General features: G+C 40.7%; 1 long non-coding RNA gene across 1 annotated transcript; it reads left to right on the forward strand.

Annotated features, from left to right (window-relative positions):
- The first annotated feature begins 517 nt into the window (after nt 1-517).
- On the forward strand, nt 518-17,908 carry LOC132866443 (uncharacterized). Its single transcript, XR_009650576.1, has 3 exons — nt 518-690; nt 7,095-7,164; nt 16,235-17,908. It is a non-coding gene; the product is annotated as an uncharacterized LOC132866443 (long non-coding RNA).
- Nucleotides 17,909-19,818: the final 1,910 nt, after the last annotated feature.

Raw genomic sequence — 19,818 nt, forward strand, 5'->3', positions numbered from 1 at the left:
AGTGTTATTTAGATGTTATTAGAGGGTTTTTTTTTTTTCTTGGGGGGGCGCCAAAACTCAATCTCGCCTAGGGCAGCCAAAGACCTAGAGCCGGCCCTGCCAATCAGCAACAATATTTGTTGATAGAACATTCCTACTGTTTCTGGTAGAAGTTCATTTACATATTTACATTACAGGTATTTAGCAGACACTCTTATCCAGTTGGGGGTTATGTGCCTTGCTCAAGGGCACTTCAGACATTCTGACTGGTTCAGGGAATCGAACCAGCAACCTTTTAGTCCCAAAGCTGCTTCTCTAACCATAAGGCCATGGCGAGAGCCCATTATGTTTTCTGCTTTGCGATTTGTGGTTGTGATTTGGCCTTCAGGGCCACCGTAGAGTCAGTTCAATCTGCAGGATGGAGTGATTAAGTAAAGAAAAAGGTAAGATGGGGTGTGTCTTGTGCACGCGCTCTTTGAAGCACGTGACTGTGAGACAGGTGGATGCTGCAGCTCATTTGCATGAGGAACAGGTAAGAAGTGACTGAAAGGGAAGTTCACTGGTGGCTTTAGTGAAGGAAAGAAAAACGACTTTTTAAGCTGAATGTTTCGTGGCAAGTCGGGTCGGATGGTTTATTTAAAGAGAAATAATTCTGGGATTTATTTTCTGTCAGGACCTCAGGAGAGGAGGAAGAGCGGAGCGACTGTCCAGGTGAGACCGAATCGAACCGGTTTATTTCACTCAGTAATAAGAGGGTTTTTCTCCTCACTGCGACTGAGGTGTGTTTGGGAGACAGGAGGCTGAATAACTGGAATAACTCCTGTATAGGGTTTTTTTTTTTTAATTGTCTTTTTGCTCTAATAGATTGTGTCTCTTGTTGTAATGGAAAAAAACAGCTGTTTTTATTTGCTTTAAAAGTGACGCAACTCGCCACCAAACAGGACATTCAGCATAGTTCTAAACCATAATCACGTGTTGCCAGATTGGGAGGTTTTCAACTCTCTATTACCGACTATTCACCTTCTAGGTAAAGCAAACAGTCTGGTAATAAATTAGCCTATTCATTTTATATTTATTTATGAATTCAGCAGCACGTTAAAATGTGTTCCATGATCCTGTAGAATATTAGTCACCCATAGATTAGATTAGATTAGATTAGATTAGATTAGATTAGATTAGATAGAACTTTATTGATCCCTTTGGGCGGGTTCCCTCAGGGAAATTTAAATTCCAGTAGCATCATTACAGGATAAACAGATAATAGAAAATGGAGAGAAACTCCTAGATAAATTAAATTAGGTATTTACATATAAAAAAAGAATAGGATATGGGGAAGGGGGAAAGTCCAGCACAGGGGCGATTCTAGCATCTGATCTTTGGGGGTGCTTAGCCCCCAGAGCTGACGGAGGCACCTGGCTTGAACGACAGTGTTTCCACGTTTATTCCGCATTTAGACTAGACTTATGCAATGTTTTAACAGAAGCTGACCCAATAAACTATGATATCTACACATTTACAACCACTGACACAAATATTTGCTTTATATTTTTAACTAAACAAGACCTACTACTGCATTTGTAATGTTGGAGCGGTAATTGTTAATGTTATTGTGTATTGTGTAATAAGTGTGTATTATTATGATTTTACATTAGTTTATTTTATTTGTTATATTTTGGTAGTGTTCTTTTGATCATTTGTTTAATTGTTTGCTTTGTGCATGTATGTTTCAGTGTCTGTTTTGATTAATTTGCTAATTATGATATTTATGATAAATATATACACACACATATTTTTTTATATATATGTGTGTGTGTGTGTGTGTATATATATATATATATATATATATATATATATATATATATATATATATATGAGAGATAAGCAAACGTAAACGCTATGTTACATTAAATAAAATTGACTAACACATGGTGGTCTAGCACCGTAGCACTTGTACAGCTCTGCACAAAAGTATCTCGATATGGATGATAAATGTCGTTTTTATCATTTTGTTCATAGACCAGGGAACATCAATATTGCATTATGCATATTGTGTTTAACAATTGTAACTCCAGTCCATACCTTCACATCTCGCTATGCCAGTAATACTCAGGTGCTACTTCGAGTTCCTCATTGGCGTGGAATCCAGTTAAAAAAACACCATGTCGTAGCAAGCACTCGCGCGGACAGGCAACCCAATCAGAGGGGACGCAAGGAGGAGAGGTATTTTACTGGTCATAGAACTATCACGTAACAGGTGAATTCAAGAACACGCACACGGCCGCGCACACATTCATTGCGCAGTGCACAAGGGCACTTATTTCTGAGAATTACGTCCAAAAGCAGTGTTTTTGAGGGTGCTGAGCTAGGGGGTGCTGAGCTCGTTTTTGGGGGTGCTTGAGCACCCCTAAAAATAGGCTAAACATGCCCCTGGTCCAGCAGGAGAGGTATTGCACATTGTCCAGTATTGCTTATTGTCAGGTGAGGCTACTGCTCCTTCCTGCAGATGTTAAAGGACAGATGTTAAAGGACCGCAGCCTCCTCAGGAAGTATAGCCTGCTCTGTCCCTTCCTGTAAAAGTGGTTGGTGTTGCAAGTCCAGTCCAGCTTGCTGTCCAACCACAGCCCAAGGTACTTGTAGGAATCCACAGCCTCCACCTCGACTCCCTCGATCAGAACTGGTTGTAACCTTGGTCTGGACCTCCCAAAGTCAATAACCAGCTCCTTGGTTTTCGAGGTGTTGAGCTGCAGGTGGTTCCTGTTGCACCAAACAGCAAAGTCCCTCACCAGGCTCCTATACTCCTCCTCTCTGTCGTCACTCATACACCCCACGATGGTGGTGTCATCGGCAAACTTCTGAATGTGAGACAGCTCCGAGTTGTAGCAGAAGTCTGCAGTGTACAGGGTGAAGAGAAGAGGGGCCAGCATCGTGCCCTGGGGTGCTCTGGTGCTGCTAATCACAGTGTCAGACGTGATGTCTTTCAGCCTGATGTATTGCGGCCTGTTGGTGAGGTAGCTGGAGATCCAGGTGACCAGGCAGGGGTCCACTCGCATCCTGTTCAGTTTGTCCTGAAGCATAAGGGGCTGGATGGTGTTGAAGGCACTTGAGAAGTCCAAGAAGAGGATAGTCACTGTGCCATTTCCCTTATCCAGATGCGACTGGGCTCGGTGTAGCAGGTAGAGGATGGCGTCTTCCACACCAATACCTGCCTGGTATGCAAACTGCAGACAGTCCTGGGCATGTTGCACCTGGGGTCTGAGGAGGCTGAGGAAGAGCCACTCCAACGTCTTCATCAAATGTGAAGCGAGTGCCACCGGTCGGAAGTCGTTCAGCTCGCTCGGCTGGTTCTTCTTGGGAACTGGAACAATGCATGATGTCTTCCAGAGGGTGGGCACTCTCCCCAGCTGCAGGCTGAGGTTGAAGATGTGTTGGAGTGGTTCACCCAGTTCAGCAGCGCAGGTCTTCAGTAGTCAGGGGACACCTTGTCTGGACCTGCTGCTTTCCTGGGGTGAAGCTTCCTCAGTTGACCTCTGACCTGTTCTGCAGTAATGCATGGAGTCTGTGTTGAGGTGGGGGGAGGAGGGGGCTGCTGCGATGACTTGAGGGAAGAAGGAGAGATGGCTGCAGTGAGGGGGATGTGGGCTGGTTGAACCCGTTAACAAACTGATTTTTAGCTGCTTGAGGTCATGTGATCTCATTAGCTATGATTAACCATGTATAATATAAGCCATGCAAACATCGTTTTTGATCAGTCAGTTATCAGGATGAATTGTACCCTGTCCAGTGTAACACTTTTTTTTTTTTTTTAATTCACCGGTTTTTAAAAATGATAGCAAAATCTGTTCTGATGTACAATACTCCTGAATGCAAAAGTATTAGCACCCCTTTTTAATTTATTTTTTTAAAATTATGACCTACATTGAGTCTAAACATTAGTTTTCCAGCACAATATTAAATGCATGTCAGTGAAGAAAGTGCTGTATTATGGGCAGCCATGGGTTAAAGGTTCAAGAAGCAGCCTGGGGCCCAAAATATTGCTGGCTCGACTCCTTGGACCGGCAGAAGAAAAATCCATGGCTGAAGTTCCCTTGAATAAGACATCTAACCCCCAACCACTCCCCAGGTGCTGTGTGCTTGTTGTACATCACTCTGGATAACAGCGTCTGCTAAATGCCTGTAATATAATTATGTAAGAGGGCACTTTCCAGACCAAAAAAAAAAAGTAAGAAATTTAAAATATTTCTACATTTTGAAATACTGTAAATGGCAGTAAACAGAGTGGTGTGTGTGTGTTTAATATTTGGTGTGACGACCTTTTAGTTAAAATAATCAGTTGTCTCGGGTACAGTGTGTTCAGGTTTATAATGAGCTGTAGGTTTTAGTGAACATCAGTAACCCAGTTCTTCTGGACACTTTTACCGCTTGCTTTCTTTGTTGACCAACAAGCATTTTTCTGTAACGTTTTAATTTTGTTTGGAATCTGAAATTTTGTACTGCCTCAATAATATAGAAGTTCTAAAATAAGCATCTATAATTTGTACTTTTAAAAAAAAAAGGTCGTCTTTTTTTTTTTTTTGGACAGGACTGTTCTATTTATTGTGTGTGGGGGGTGTTAATGATTTCAGGTGGGTATTGAACAAATGTTGGACAGGAAATCAATGTGGCAAAACCTCCTAAACAGACACTAGATCAGGAGGGTATGTGGCTTTTTAGCACAAATCTGTTCATGTCTTCCAATATAAATTGTGCGTTTTTAGTGGTGCCTGCAGTTTAATTGACTTGCCAAGTTCCCCCCCCCCCCCACCCAGTTTTTTCACTTTCTTGCATTTAGAAGTCACAGCAATTATCTAAAATGTAAAATAATTGAAATAGCTGTACATGGTGTTCCTTTCTTTTGACCTTTTTTCTTTTGTAAAAAATTTAAATAAAGAACAAACAAAGCTTTCTTTAAACTCTTGTAAATTTCTCCTGACTTCATTCTTTATCAAATTAGCATTATAAAGACAAAACAAATCTGGGAGTTGGCTGTAGCGGTGTACTGGGTCAGGGTATGTACTGTGTTCAGTAATTTGGAGGGAGGATTGGTGACTATAACATACAGGCTCCATCAAACATGGCGGTTTCACGATGGCGGACTGGCAAAATAGAATCGCTTGTTTTCGATCGGAATTTCGGGAACTTTCATTAAAATCCATCAGACATTTTTAAACATGATCAGTAAATATTCATAATGAAGATTGTGCTCTTGGCTCTAAAGAACTATAAACCATTAGACATGCTTTCTTTTTTCTTTACACACACACACACACACACACACACACACACACAGCATTCATGCTAACACTTCCAGTATAAGACCCAAATATTTTTCTGATGCTGCCTTAAAACAGTCTTTATTAGGTTCCCAAAATGGGGTTTTCATACCTAATTTACAAGTGCTGCTTAAATTGTGTAGAGCATTACATTACAATAATATAAAAATGAAGAAAATATTCAAAGGAAATTTATAGAAAGGAGTTATTAAAACCTAATAACGTTTGTAAACTGAAACTCCTCATTAAACTTTATCAGAACTAGGTGTATAGTAGCCACCTCTCAAAACAATACAACTAAGTTGGGTTTAAAAACGGATCCTGATCGAGACCTGGAAATTGCCTGAGGGAGTGAGATCCAGACAGAGACCCATCGATAAAGGAATGAGTTCTGTGCCTTGGCAGCACGACACTGAGGGATATTCAGATTGTTGCTGTATATGGAGCATTTCCTGATCAATTGAGTAAGATAATTAGGGGCAAGATTATTCATGCGTTTATACACAAGTGTGGCGTCTGGCATAATAAACGTTTAATATTTGATACACAATCACCAACTCGGAGCATCATCCGAGAGAGAAGAACTCTTCCCCAAGAGTGAGTGACTGACTGACTGAAGCCACATGGCAACTCTTATTATTACTAATCAAATATTGCTGTTATATTTTCGTGCCTGCTGAGATTCCGGGTACAAGTTGTATGATGCGTTTCCTCTTTTTATGAAAGACTGACAGCGTGTAGCGTTTTTTACCACTTTTTTTTTTTTAAAACTAGTTTTATGTGACTTCTGATCCGTTTTCCTGCACAACCACAATGCTCCCTTTGCACTGGTCTTTGTCTCGTCACTTGTTTATTGCACTTGGATAGCTATAGTTAGTTATTTATATGCTTTGTTTAGTAATGTTCTATTTCTCTATAAATGCACCATGTGGAGTCTGAGGGGAATGATATTTCAGTGCATTGTTTGCTCGTATATGGACGTATTGACAGAGAAACTCTCAGCCAGGAGGATGAAGTCCATTTACTACGGTTACACTTTAAAAACACGAAACCCCCCCCGGTCTAATGGAACTGAAAGGAAGCTATATAACTGTATGAATTCTGTTGCAATAAGTCAAGCTTTAAAAACGTTGAGAGTTTTTTTTTTTTTTTTTAAAAGACGGCATGATCTAAAAACATCAGGCCTGGCTAAGAAGTGAGAATGTAATTGAAAAAAATTACATAATGCTGGAGGGCAGCACGGTGGTGTAGTGGTTAGCGCTGTTGCCTCACAGCAAGAAGGTCCGGGTTCAAGCCCCGTGGCCGGCGCGGGCCTTTCTGTGTGGAGTTTGCATGTTCTCCCCGTGTCCGCGTGGGTTTCCTCCGGGTGCTCCGGTTTCCCCCACAGTCCAAAGACATGCAGGTTAGGTTAACTGGTGACTCTAAATTGACCGTAGGTGTGAAGGTGAGTGTGAATGGTTGTCTGTGTCAGCTCTGTGATGACCTGGCGACTTGTCCAGGGTGTACCCCGCCTTTCGCCCGTAGTCAGCTGGGATAGGCTCCAGCTTGCCTGCGACCCTGTAGAACAGGATAAAGCGGCTACAGATAATGAGATGAGACGTAATGCTGGAATGTGTTAAAATGCACCTGAGCAACTAGTCTGCGGTTTGAGCAGGTGTATTTTTCTAGCAAGAGTGTATGCATTCATGCATGCTGGGAAAAGTGTTATTCAATTAAAACTAATCATTAACTGGATCAGTGATGTGATTCTTTAACAGCAAGCTCTTCCAAGGTTCTGTGAGAATTAAACAGCGGTGTGTTTCGCAGTTTGCAGGAGGAAGTCATCTGGAATGAAGGTGTCAGAGGAATGACTCCGTAAGGACGGGGACACACTATTGTGAGTCTTATTCTGTCTCTCACTCACACACACTTTTTCACACTGCCCTTTTACAGCAGCACAACACATCAAATCACACAGACGCAAATCAGGAGCTTCAGTTAATGTTCACGATGTTCAAACATCAGAATGGGGAAAAATTGTGATCTCAAAGTGAAGTGCGACTTTCTCTGTGGTATGGGTGTTGGTTTGAGCCAGATGGACTGCTGGTCTGAGTGTTTCAGAAACTGCTGATCTCCTTCCTGGGGTTTTCACACACAACAGTCTTTAGAGTTTACACAGAAAGGTGCGAAAAACAAACGCTGAGTGAGTGACAGTTCTGTGGGTGAAAACAAACACCCTTGTTGATAAGAGAGGGTCAGAGGAAAATGGACAGATTCAAGGTGGTTTGACACTATTTTTTTGTACCAGGAAGGATATAGTAACTCAATCACATGGTTTCCGTGGAGTCTTAAAAAGTGTAAAATTTGGTAATCCTAATTTAAGGCCTTAAAAAGTCTAAAATACAAGCATATTTTGCATTGTAGGTCTTCAATGTAATTTTGTGAAGTCTTAAATCCTTACGTCCATTTACCCCATTTGCTTTTTTTTTTTTTTTGTTAAATGCGTTGGTGATATTCATAATTAGTCATATAGGCTAGGCCTACTTAGTGTTAGTAGGCTACGCTGCAAACTACAAATGAGACCCAGTGGAATCCGGCGTCTAGCCCGGTTGGCATGGTGATGCACAAGGCATGGCACGCGCGCATTTACACAGAGCCTAAAAGAAGCGAGGGAGATTGTCACGGTTTGTAGCAAAATGGGCAAATGCAAGTTTAATGACTGCTGGCTTGAATGCAATGGTTTCGTAGACTGGTTAAAACGTGTACCAAACAATCCGTTTGAGGCGTACTGCACATTGTGCAAAAGAACACTCAAACTCGGCACCCTGGGTGTAAAGGCACCGGAATCGCACGCGAAAGCGGAGAAGCGCCAGGCTGCCCATAAAAGTCTGCAACAATTGTATGCCATCACTCAATTTTGTTCACCGTTGTCAGGTCCAAGCACATCTCGAGACGGTGCATCAACTAACTCCGTGCGAACTGTAACGTTACAACACACAAACCGTACGGAATCGAATGCCTCATCCTCAAGTGATTTGCGGGATGTCGATAGATAGATGACTTTATTCATCCCCAAAGGGAAATTAAATTGTCATAGCAGTCCGGTAAATTTGAACAGAATAAAAAATACAATACGTCTTTTGATGACATTCTGGATTCTTATTGAGCAACTTATCAGTGGTGGATCGGACTCGAGCCTGGCATGAACCGCTCCGACGTGCTATAATGACACCAATCTATCACCAGCCAACCAGGAGACTTGGGCCCTGTCCACACGGCAACGGATTCAGATGAATCCGATAAAATTGTTTATCGTTTCGGCCTGGCGTCCACACAGCACCGGCGTTTTGGGTGCCCCAAAACGAAATCTTTTGAGAACAGGTTCTAGAGTGGAAAGATCTGGCAACGGCGCCATTGCGAAGTCGTCTGGATGAGTAGAACGGATTTGTTTACGATGACGTCACAACAACATGTGCTTCACGCCGGGTAGAAGTGTAACGAACTCGATGCGAGTTGTCAACAAATCCTATAACTTGGTTCATGAAACGCACTTACAAAATATTTTCACTGTGAATATTTGTGTAATAGTGCAAAGTGAGAGAGAATAGCCCTTAGGGCAGAGTCAATCCTGCCAGCAAAAATAGGGGAAAAAAGGAGCGATCTCACCTCTTCAGATGTTGGTTTAAGTCCTACAATACATTCCTCAAAAAGGGCGTAGAAGAACAAATTAATCCATCAATGTGTAGCATTCAATTTATTCCGGACCATTAAAGACGCCGCCTTCCGCGTAGAATCATACGTCATCCTTGCCGCCATATTGGATGGGTCAAAGCGGAGAATAAAGATGCCTCATTCATGTGCTGCGTTTAACTGTACCAACAGGTTTGCCGTCCAAACGAGATCACATGGGATTACCTTTCACAGGTGAGACTGGAAAAATACTTTTCATTGTATTTGGTCATTATAATGTAATTTTACGAACAGATTTTTCCGACTTTGTGGCTAATATGAAGTCTTGCGCATAATACTTTATGCACATGCGTCCTTACTACTTCTATTGTTCTGGTGTCTCCGAAAGGACCGTCTTACAGCGCCCCTAGAGGTGTGGCATGTGTATTGCATTGTTTTCAGCAAGCGTTGCGTTGCCATATGTACCTGATATTTTACTGATCCGTTGCCCATGTGGACGCGATGTTATTAAAAAAAAAATCTCATTGTCGTGTGGATGTAGCCTTAATTAAACGCATCCCCTGCCCACTTGTGTTCGCGTCTGAGATGTTAAATTTTCACAGAAGGAAGGAAGAAGTTGACTGAGGTAAGACTGTGTGATAAATTAATGAACGAATAAGAGAGGAATTTCAACATGTAGGGCTTAAGTTTGTTACCGTTAAATAAGCATTGCTTGTACAGTAGGGTGCATCAGTTGCCCTCACTTTCATAAAATCTGATGCATTTTTGTTTGGGTGTTCCTTTTCACCAATAAAGACATCTTGTAAAATTTTTTGACCATATTCAAAAGTCTAATGGTGGCACCATGAGGTTCATTTTTTGCCAAAAAACGCTTGTTTTCGTGTAAGGTTTGAATCACAATGTTGGACTCCATTTATTGATTTCTTGTGACCCAGAGATCATGTTAAGAACCTTTGTATTTAATAGGGGCTAGCATATGCATAGGCGGCAAGCTTAAAACCCAGGGTTATAACATTGATAGATAATGCTAGTGACACCCTAAAATAAACCTCCAAATATTTTTAGACATTCTAGACATACTGTCTATAGTATCTAAGATATTTGGTATACTCTATAAGGTGCCATAATGTTTCATGAAAAGTGATCGAAATTGTCATAAGTCATAAAATGGCAGCTTTTTCCATAACTTTGAGCTCCTGGTGCCACCATTAAACTTTTTGAATTTTGTCAAAATATTTCACCCAGTGTGTTTTCTTACCAAAAGGAGCATAAAAACAAAAATGCATCATGATCGGAGGAACTTTTCATTTTCAGGGGGCAACTGATGCACCCTATTGTACAGTAACATTACTGTATAACGTTACAACGTTGACCCACTTTTAACGTGCCGAGTGCTGACTGTAGCCGGTAACAAATGCTAATTAGCTTGCTGTCAAGTTTTTCGTTTGTCGAGCTTTAAGCGTAAGGTCATGGATGTTACTACTGCTTGTTCCTGCCGTAATATGATACATATGTGCTGTTGTCTGTTCATAGCCACTTTTTTAATCTATGCAATTAACACTGTTTTTTTGTTACTAGTATTGTTTTTCTTTTTGCTGTTTAACCGAAGTGTAACTGCTGCCATCTTGACGAGATCACCATCGCAAGAGATTTTCTCATTGTTAAAAACAGAAAAATGCAAGCATATTGTCCAAGGAGCATGCAAAGTGCAAAGACCTTAAATTGCTCGGTGTAAATTAGAAAATGGTGCAACTTCCTCTGTAGCCGTCAACGGACAAGCACAGACTTGAGCCAATCACAACAGGGCAGCACTGTGGCCTGAGGTAAAACATGATAGTTTAAGTTTGTTTAAATTACAAAAATGAGTACACCCAATGACTATCTCATATACTCTTCATATACAATTTTCTTTATTTTTTTTGTGTGGCATAAGTCTTAAATTTAACCTGTTATGGTCTTAAAAAGTCTTAAATTGAACTTGTTCAAGCCTGCAGAAACCCTGAATCACTCTTTACAACCATGGTGAGCAGAAAAGCATCTCAGCATGCAACAGCAGAAAGAACACATTGGGTTCCACTCCTGCAGCCAAGAACAGGGATCTTAGAATCAACATGTTCCTATTAAAGTGGCTGGTGCGTACAGTATATCCAGTGTTGCTTATGGATTTTATGGAAACTGTAAAAAGGAATCTGTTGATACAAGGAACTTTTTTTTTTTTTTTAAACTTTTGGTGTGTGGAGTGTAATTATAGGCGTTGCTGGGATAATTACAGCCTTCCCAGAATGTACAACCTGCCAATTATAAAAATTAACTGTAGGTATTGCATCATAGTTCCAGTGACACTAACATGGAACAGAAACCTCTTCTCATTCTGCAGAGTTCTTCCTTTAGCATGCAAACTTATTCTAAATTTCACTTGAATTTGTTTTTAGATGTCAGTTTGTTGCTTTTCATCAGCATACAGAACCAGTCCGAAGTTTGGACACGCCTCCAAATTCAGTTCAATGCTTTTCTTCTTAGCTTATCCAACCGATCAATTCTTCACTTTTTTTTTTTTTAAATTCTTTTTGGCAAGAAGGTAGGTCTGCCTGGGGTGCATATGGCTTCTACCTAAATTTGCATAATTGCAGTTAATAATGAAGATATGGCATAATTATGCCCTAACAAGCAGTTTCCACACATCAATTCTTCATCGATTTTGATTCTTTCTGGCATGAAGGTAGGGGTACCTAGGGTGCATATAACTTCTACCCAGATTTGCTTTGTTATAGTTATTAATGAAGTTATGAACTAATTAACAGGGATGAGAATTTTCCGCCGATCGGCGGATTTCCGACTTTTTCAGACCAAAATGATCGTTTTTGAGATCAATATAAATCCGTTGAGAAATTTTCGGGGGGTATGATTAACAATCTGTGGTCACCTTATAACGCAGACATCCCAAGTCTCCCGGAACTTCCGGGAATCTCCTGCATATTGATGGAAGCGAGCAAGAGCGTGCGCGCGCAACATTAAAGTGCTGATGACACGTTTTTGACATCTTTGGCGATGTTTTATAACATAAGTAATTCCCGATGATCCATATATTAATTCACAAAGGCGCCTATTTTACAAGTTATGATAAAAAAACGCGGCTATTTGGGCAAATTTGACAGGGCTGCAGCACCCAGGAGACGAAAGAGGAGGAGGAGCTATATGACGTCAGCGAAAGAACCTTCCTCCTAACTTACCAGTTTGTTGTTGATGCGACAGGTGTTCAGTTTATCATTATTAGTATTATATTTTTATATATATATATATATATATATATATATATGTGTGTGTGTGTGTTACTATGCCTTCGCGTTGTGTTGCCGGCTTTTGCTCCAAAACCTACAAGGATGGGGTAAGTTTATTCAAGTTTCCCAGAGATCCCGAGCTGCATGTGAAGTGGGTGAAGCAAGTCAGGCGCACTCGTGACAAGTGGGAGCCCTCACCAACATCCGTCCTGTGCTCTGAACACTTCGATTTGGATTGTTTTGACACCCTTCCCAGCTTAAAAGAATCTCTTGGGTGTTCAGTTCAGCACAAACGTGTGTTACTACCATCAGCAGTGCCTACACAGTGTTGCCAGATTGGGAGATTTCCCGCCCAGTTGAGCGGTTTCAAGTGCATTTTGGTGGGTTTTGAACATATTTTGGGCTGGAAAACGTCAGCAGTATCTGTTGCCAGATACTGCTGAAGTTTTCCAGCCCAAAATATGTTCAAAATGCACTTGAAACCGCCCAACTGGGCAGGATTCCTCCCAATCTGGCAACACTGCCAGTATTCCGGAGGGGGTCTACTAGTAGCTACGCTGGATCCAAAGACAGTCCTCCTGTCAGAACATGTGTTGTGAAACGACATAAGATAAAGGTACGTAGAGCTATAGATTCTACATGATAATCATAAATGTAATCATAAAGTTGGCGTGATATCAGTCATGTATTTGCTTGTGAAAGCTTGCGGCTTTCATGTAACTGCCGCCTAGCAACGAGAGGCAAAGGGTAAAGAGGGTAGGCTATCATAGATTCTATTCGGAAGAGATCAACACAATTCTAGACTCCCAGAAGAGGAAGAGCTAGCACTAGAGAGTTCACCGGCGTTTTCATGCGCCATTTCCATTGAGTAGAACAGCCAGTGAACCGCAGCGTGTTCTCCCGCTGACGTCACAACATGGCCGCGAGCCACGGACCCAGTTTTCTTGTGCTGTGCAATTAAAAGTTGGATATTTGCATAACAGCTTCTTTTCACGTAGTTATAACAGAAATCTAACATGTTTGCCATGTTGTATAGTTTATTTAAGAAATTGCATAATGTTCGTGTCATCAGCCCTTTAACCCTTTGGTGACTGACCCCTTGAAAATGGTTCCTCCAGGAACCATGACGTTTCAGTTGTCAAGACAACGGAAAAACTAAAATACAAATACAAGAGCATTTTGTTTTGTGCACAAGAGCATTGTGACGTATCTTTGTTTTTGTATTTTAGTTTTTCCGTTGTCTTGACAACTGAAACGTCATCGTTCCTGGAGGAACCATTTTCAAGGGGTCAGTCACCAAAGGGTTAAAGGGCTGATGACACGAACATTATGCAATTTCTTAAATTAACCAAAGGGTTAAGGTCTGCATCACGCATCTTAGAATATGCGCGCGCGAGGGAGACTGTGTGCAGTGTTGCCAGATATTGCTGACGTTTTCCATCCCAAAATATGTTCAAAACCTGCCAAAATGCATTTAAAACCACCCAATGTGGCAACACTGCCTGTGTGCCTGTTCATGTAGCGCATGCCAGACAAAGAGCATCCTGATTGGGTTACTCAGCAAAATAAGCCAATCAGCTTTCAGTGTGGGCGGGCTTTTATCCCTTTTCTCGAGGACCGAAGTTTTTAGTTGAGTCAGTGCAGCCGACAGGACTGGCATAGCAGAGAGAGAGCACGCGCCCCAAAAAACCAAAGTACAAACCCCACTTCACCTCAGATTACACAGAAGAATCTCCCTGTCTAATAAGGGTAGAAAATAATGACAGTTTCGTGCGATGTACTGTTTGCAGCAGTGGTTTCAGCATTGCCCATGGTGGCTTAAATGATTGTAAAGGACATGTTGAGGTGAGGAGTGTCATTTCATGTGCATTATATTTAGGTCAACAGGCTGTCATGAAAAGACCAAATTTATTGAAGATTTCCGTAAAGTAACAATGTATGAATATACATCATATATATCAAATGCACGTCATATACAAGTGTGTATCTTTTTATAAATGAGGTTAGCTTGTCTAATGTAGCATGTTGGAGAATCATATCTATATTTCTGATAAAATTTTAGGCATGATACCGTGTATAACTCTCCTACTTATTGCTCATTTCATAGGGGGGGAATTGCTGGGATGTGCCGCGCAGGAGCGTCTGCCCACGTTTTTTTAGGCCGAGATGAACTTATAGTTTTTGATTTAAAAAAAAAAAAAATTTTCCAATTTGTAATGCCCGTTGTACATGCTTGTTCTTTAACTCAAAATCACCATCTCGATCTTCAAATTGACCGTATGGTATATGCATTACATTACACAACATCCTGTCCAGATAAAACCTAGTTAGTACACACAGCAGTTGAAAGGGAAGTGATGAGTGATGTTGAATGTTGCCTGCTTAATATGCAAGACCTCCTGCTACCATGATAACATCAGAAGAAAGCTCAAGAGAATTATATGACACAACTTTTTTCTGGTTTGCACTTCATTTTAAAGGATTATTCAAAGACATGAATAGCAAAAATGCAGAAATATAATACTGTAGAGCTCGTTTATATTAAAAGGTGCATTGATTTTTTTGAAATCATCAAATGTGAATTGATTAAAAACAAGTCCAGGGGTGATGGCGTTCCGGCACCACGCCGGATTTCCGGCGTACCGTGGCTGGGGAAGGAAAAAAAAAAAAATCTAGTTCGCCCATTGTCCTGTGTCATTCTGAGATGCGCAGATAGACAGTAAAGGGAATTCCGAATTCCCTTTACTGTCTATCTGCGCATCTCAGAATGACACAGGACAATGGGCGAACTAGATTTTTTTTTTTTTTTTTTTTTTTCCCCCCCAGCCATGATATGCCGGAAATCCGGCGCGGCGCCGGAACGCTATCACCCCTGCAAGTCTCTTGTACCGTATTAATAATTTTTCACCTGGGAGTCCACCAAGAAGGGGAATTTATTTCCAAATACATTGCAACTTTTTGCTGATAAAATTAATGGTTTTGGGGTAAATAAAAAATAGCCAAAAATCATTAGCGCCTGGAACCCCTGGGCCCCGCCCTGTTTTTTTCAGACGACTTAAATATTTTCCATTCTCATCCCTGTAATTTAAGCCTTAATGAGTGAGCAGTTCAACAAAGATCGCTTCTCGGTCAATTCCTCACTGTTTTGGATTTTGAAAGTAGAACTGTGCAAGGTAGCCCACTTTAGATCGTTCCTTCTGGACTAGATGAGACCGGAGTGAGCTACGCCCTCATTTGGTCTCGATAATTAAGTCACTTCATGTCTTAAAGTAATAATGGATATCGTTTCTCTTACTTAGCTGTTCAGTTCATCTGTATGGATTACTGCAGTTGTGATGTTGAATAGGGCTATTTATTTATAGTATGTTTGTTTACTGTTATCTCCAGTGCATCAAGAAGGTGAGAAACTCGTCCACAAATTACCTTTTGACGAGATATACCTGTTAATTGAAAAGCATTCCAGGTGACTCCCTCATAAAGCTGGTTAAGATAATGAGTGTTCAAAGTGCCATCAAGGGAAACGCTGGAGAATCTAAAAATCAGACTTTGTTTTACCACAAACTGCCACATACTGGCGATTTGGCCCAGTGGTTAGCATGTCTGCCTCTCAACAGGAGCTTGCAAGTTCTACTCACGGTCTGGTCATACCAAATACCATCATAAAAATGGTGCCTACTGCCATCTGGCACGGCATGCTGCAATACAGATGCAAGTGGGGAGTCAAACATCCCCCCCCCCCCCCCCCCCCCCCAACACACTAACCCTAGCTGTGTAATATGGGCGAGAGGCCAAGGGCTACGAAACGGAGATTGGCGCCGCTAAAGCGCCATGAATGGTGCGGGAAGGACTTTGAATTTTTGTTTGCCACATAATTCCAGATATGTTCCAGATGTTATTTCATAATTTTGATGTCTTCGGTGTAGACAAGTTGCAATACAGAATGAGTAGAGTAGGAGTGTACAAACTTTTGACTGGTACCCCCCTTTTTTTGTGTTTTAGGGGACCATGGAGGTAGTGACGCTGACTGGGGTCCATGCGGGTGTGGGGTTTTTCCTGCTCGTTGCTCTGTGCACTGCACTGATGACCTGTGTGCTACGGCGGAAACGGAAGACGGAGGGAACGTACCGGCCGAGCGCAGAGGAGCTAAAACAAGCAGAGAGCCAGGGCTCGGAGAAACCAGGCCTCCCACTGCCTCTGCCCAAAGAGGAGCGACTGATCTGAGAGCCTCCTTTAACCACATGGTGTGACTGAACTCAAAGGTCATTCAAAATCCAACTTGTATCTTTTGACCTGGTGTGGTGATTTCACTTCTGAGGGTTTCAGCTGGCTGTCATTCTAGAACCACAGTTCATGATCTAGAACTCCGAAATATTGTTAAGCACATGATGATGATTGTCTTTGTGTTCCTCTTTCTATTGGCCAGACAGTGTCACGGCTGTTTATGAAGGGGTGTGTGTGTATCATGGTGTCCAGAGGTGCCAGTGTTTACTCTTAGTTTATCTACACTTTTCTGCTTCCTCAGTTTATGTAGTTAATAAAATTTACTACCTGGAAAAGTTGACTGACTGAAGGGGAAAGGATGCAGGAGGAGGAGGATGAACCTTTCAATGTCTGATTTGAGGTGAAATCTGACCTGGAACCTCAGTCTTGTGGTCCAGATGAAAATAAGTGGGTGGGGCTGTTTGGGTCATTTATTTAAAAAAAAAAAAAAGGCACCACTATCAAGTAGCATCACACAAGACTTAACTTGATGTGGGTTTGGGTGGCTTTTTTTTAAAAAATAAACTTATTTAAAATTTTAAAAAAGGGGGGCAGGGGAGAACCAATCTCCTCCACTGATGGATGTTTGAAATAAAATGTGTCCCTGTGCGTACTATGATTTCCTTGTCAGAAATGTTGACACCTCTGAGACTGTCCATATTGATGTAGTTTTTTTTTTTTTTAAATATATAAACGTCTCTCTTGTCCATGTTTAACCAGCATTTTGTGTCACTGGATGTGTGTGGTGTGGGGTGTTTTTTATATTTATTAAAAAAAAAATGCTCTCCAAGGTGGAAGACTCCCCCCCCCCCCCCCCCCCCCCCCTTTCTGGAAGGGAAAAACGTTGCTCTCGGACTTTATCATGGCTGTTGATCAGATGGTTATAGTGGTCTCTGTTTGCTTTGTGTATTTTTGTTTATTCCACCCTCACGTGGAGGTGATGGACCATCATCCCTGATTCCACCTTGAAGGTGCTCCAAACTGAACAGAGGTTTTGGACGTACACTTTGTATTCAAGTGGAATCTTGAGCAGCAGTTCCACCTCATCGTCAGTCCAGTCGTTTGAATCCACTTGTTTTGTCATCATTGGTGTTTTTGCACATTTGTTCTTGTTTACTGCTCAACACGCAGCTCTTAATGTTATTCTTGAGGTATTTTGCATGTGACGGGTTGATTAAGTATTACACATCACTGGATGCTGTGGTCTTTTTTTTTTTTTTTTAAAGAAGTCAAGTTTGTGGGGTTTTTCTTCTCAAATGGAGAATTTCATGAAAATGCTGTTTTACTGTATGTGGATGAGGAATTCTTTTGAAAATGAAGGGGAGCACTTTTTAATTCACATGGGAATGAATGGCTCATGTTCTGTATCTATTTGTTTAAAGCCTTAAAGTGCCATTCCACCATTGGATGTATTTTTTTTTTTTTTTTTTTTTTTTTTGGCATAAAATGCAATACATTTTATGACATGACTAGACAGAGAAATCTTTTAGCTTCAAAATGATATATCAAACATTAATTTTTTGACAACAAGTATATTAATTTTGCGACCAAAGTCACCTACCCTTTTAATTTCCGTGCAGTAGTGAAACGTGAGGTCATCGGCAGGTTCCCCTTCTTGTGTACCACGTCATGTGTGAAAGAAAGCAAAGGAAAATAGCAAGTGTAAAAAGAAGCGAAGGAAAATAGCAAGTGATGCCCAAAGGAGACGGTCGATGGCGAATATCGGCACAGCAATCGACAAGTGGAAATCGCGTTCTATCCGCCATTGCTGATAATCTGTGCCACGTCACACGTGATGTGGTACACAAGAAGGGGAATCTGCCGATGACATCACGTTTCACTACCGCACGGAAATTAAAAGGGTAGGTGACTTTGGTCGCAAAATTAATATACTTGTCGTTGTCAAATTATGTTTATCATTTTGAAGCTAAAAGATTTCTCTGTCTGGTCATGTCATAAAATGTATTGTATTTTATGCCAAAAAAATACATTCAATGGTGGAATGGCACTTTAACACAAGGACTTGGAGGAGAACCACAACTTGTCTGCTCTTACTGTTTTTTTTTAAAAGGCCTGAGCAGAATTTATTGAGTGTAATGTATTCTTTAAAAAAATAATTGAATCATGACCACTGTTTGCAAGTATTGTAATATAATGTACTGTATTATGTGCAGTTACACAATGTTCAAATAAAATGTGCATTTGTCATTTCCGTTATTTCTCAGTCAGAATGAATGACTAATAGTTCTTTAATCTGTCTTTAACTTCTAACTCTGTGGTGTTTTGGGGGGTTTGATTGAGAACGTGGTGAAATGTGTAGTGCAGATATTGATTTTCAGTTTTTGGCTCAGTTGTCAATGTTTGCTGTGTCACTCGCTCAGTATCACTTACTGTTAAATCCTTTCAAATATTTACTTGACTAATGTAGTTAAGTCTGATTTTAAATGGTTGTCCTATATTTGTGTTTTTTATGAAGTAAAACTGCTCAGTATTTATATAAAATTCAAAAGGTGACTTCATTTTTAAAAAGCATCAGCCAGATTTGAGATTGGTTAGGAATTAAAATAATCTGATTTGTTAAAGTTGTAATTTAAACAGGTATTAACTTACTGAGGTTTTTTTTTTTCTTCTTCTTCCTTGGATGTGAAATGGTAGGAACCAAAACATGCCACAAATTTAAACGTCCTAATTTTTGGTGTGAAAATTTGGCTTTGTTTGCAAGTCTACATGCTAGGCTTCATTCTCAGATTAGTAAAACAAGCCAGCTGTACTAGTCCAATCCAGACACCAACGATCTAATTCCTTTTGATCTTTATTTTTCTCTATAATGCACTGCAATGCCACTATAATGAACTTTCGAACTATAACAAGCTATGAATGTTCTCGGATAACGAACTACAGTAAATGTATCCCCGCCTTTAATGACCGAGTCGGAGTCTTCAAAAAGACCTCGCTAAGCCATATGCTGCTCTTCCCCCAGAGATACGAACAATAAGTAATCCGGTTAATGCCATAAAACAATTAACGAACCTTGCTTAGGCATTGATCACAATTATTGAATGGTAATCACTCATGTTTTTAAAAAAAAAACAAACAAAAAACCTTAAAAGGACTTTATTTTACAAGCTAAAAGCAGTTTTACTCGAGTCTTTACTCTGTAAGCTTTGTTGTCATGGCTACTGATGGACATAAGACTGTATCCATCTCTGTCAAAGATGTACTTTAAAGTGTGCTGAGAAAGCAACAAATTTGTCTCAATATGGTACTCCAAAAAAAATCGATTTCAACTTTTAAAGAAAAGGAGCTCTGAGACTTTGTAACTG

Source organism: Neoarius graeffei, chromosome 18 (assembly GCF_027579695.1).
Source record: "Neoarius graeffei isolate fNeoGra1 chromosome 18, fNeoGra1.pri, whole genome shotgun sequence".
Lineage (NCBI taxonomy): Eukaryota > Metazoa > Chordata > Actinopteri > Siluriformes > Ariidae > Neoarius > Neoarius graeffei.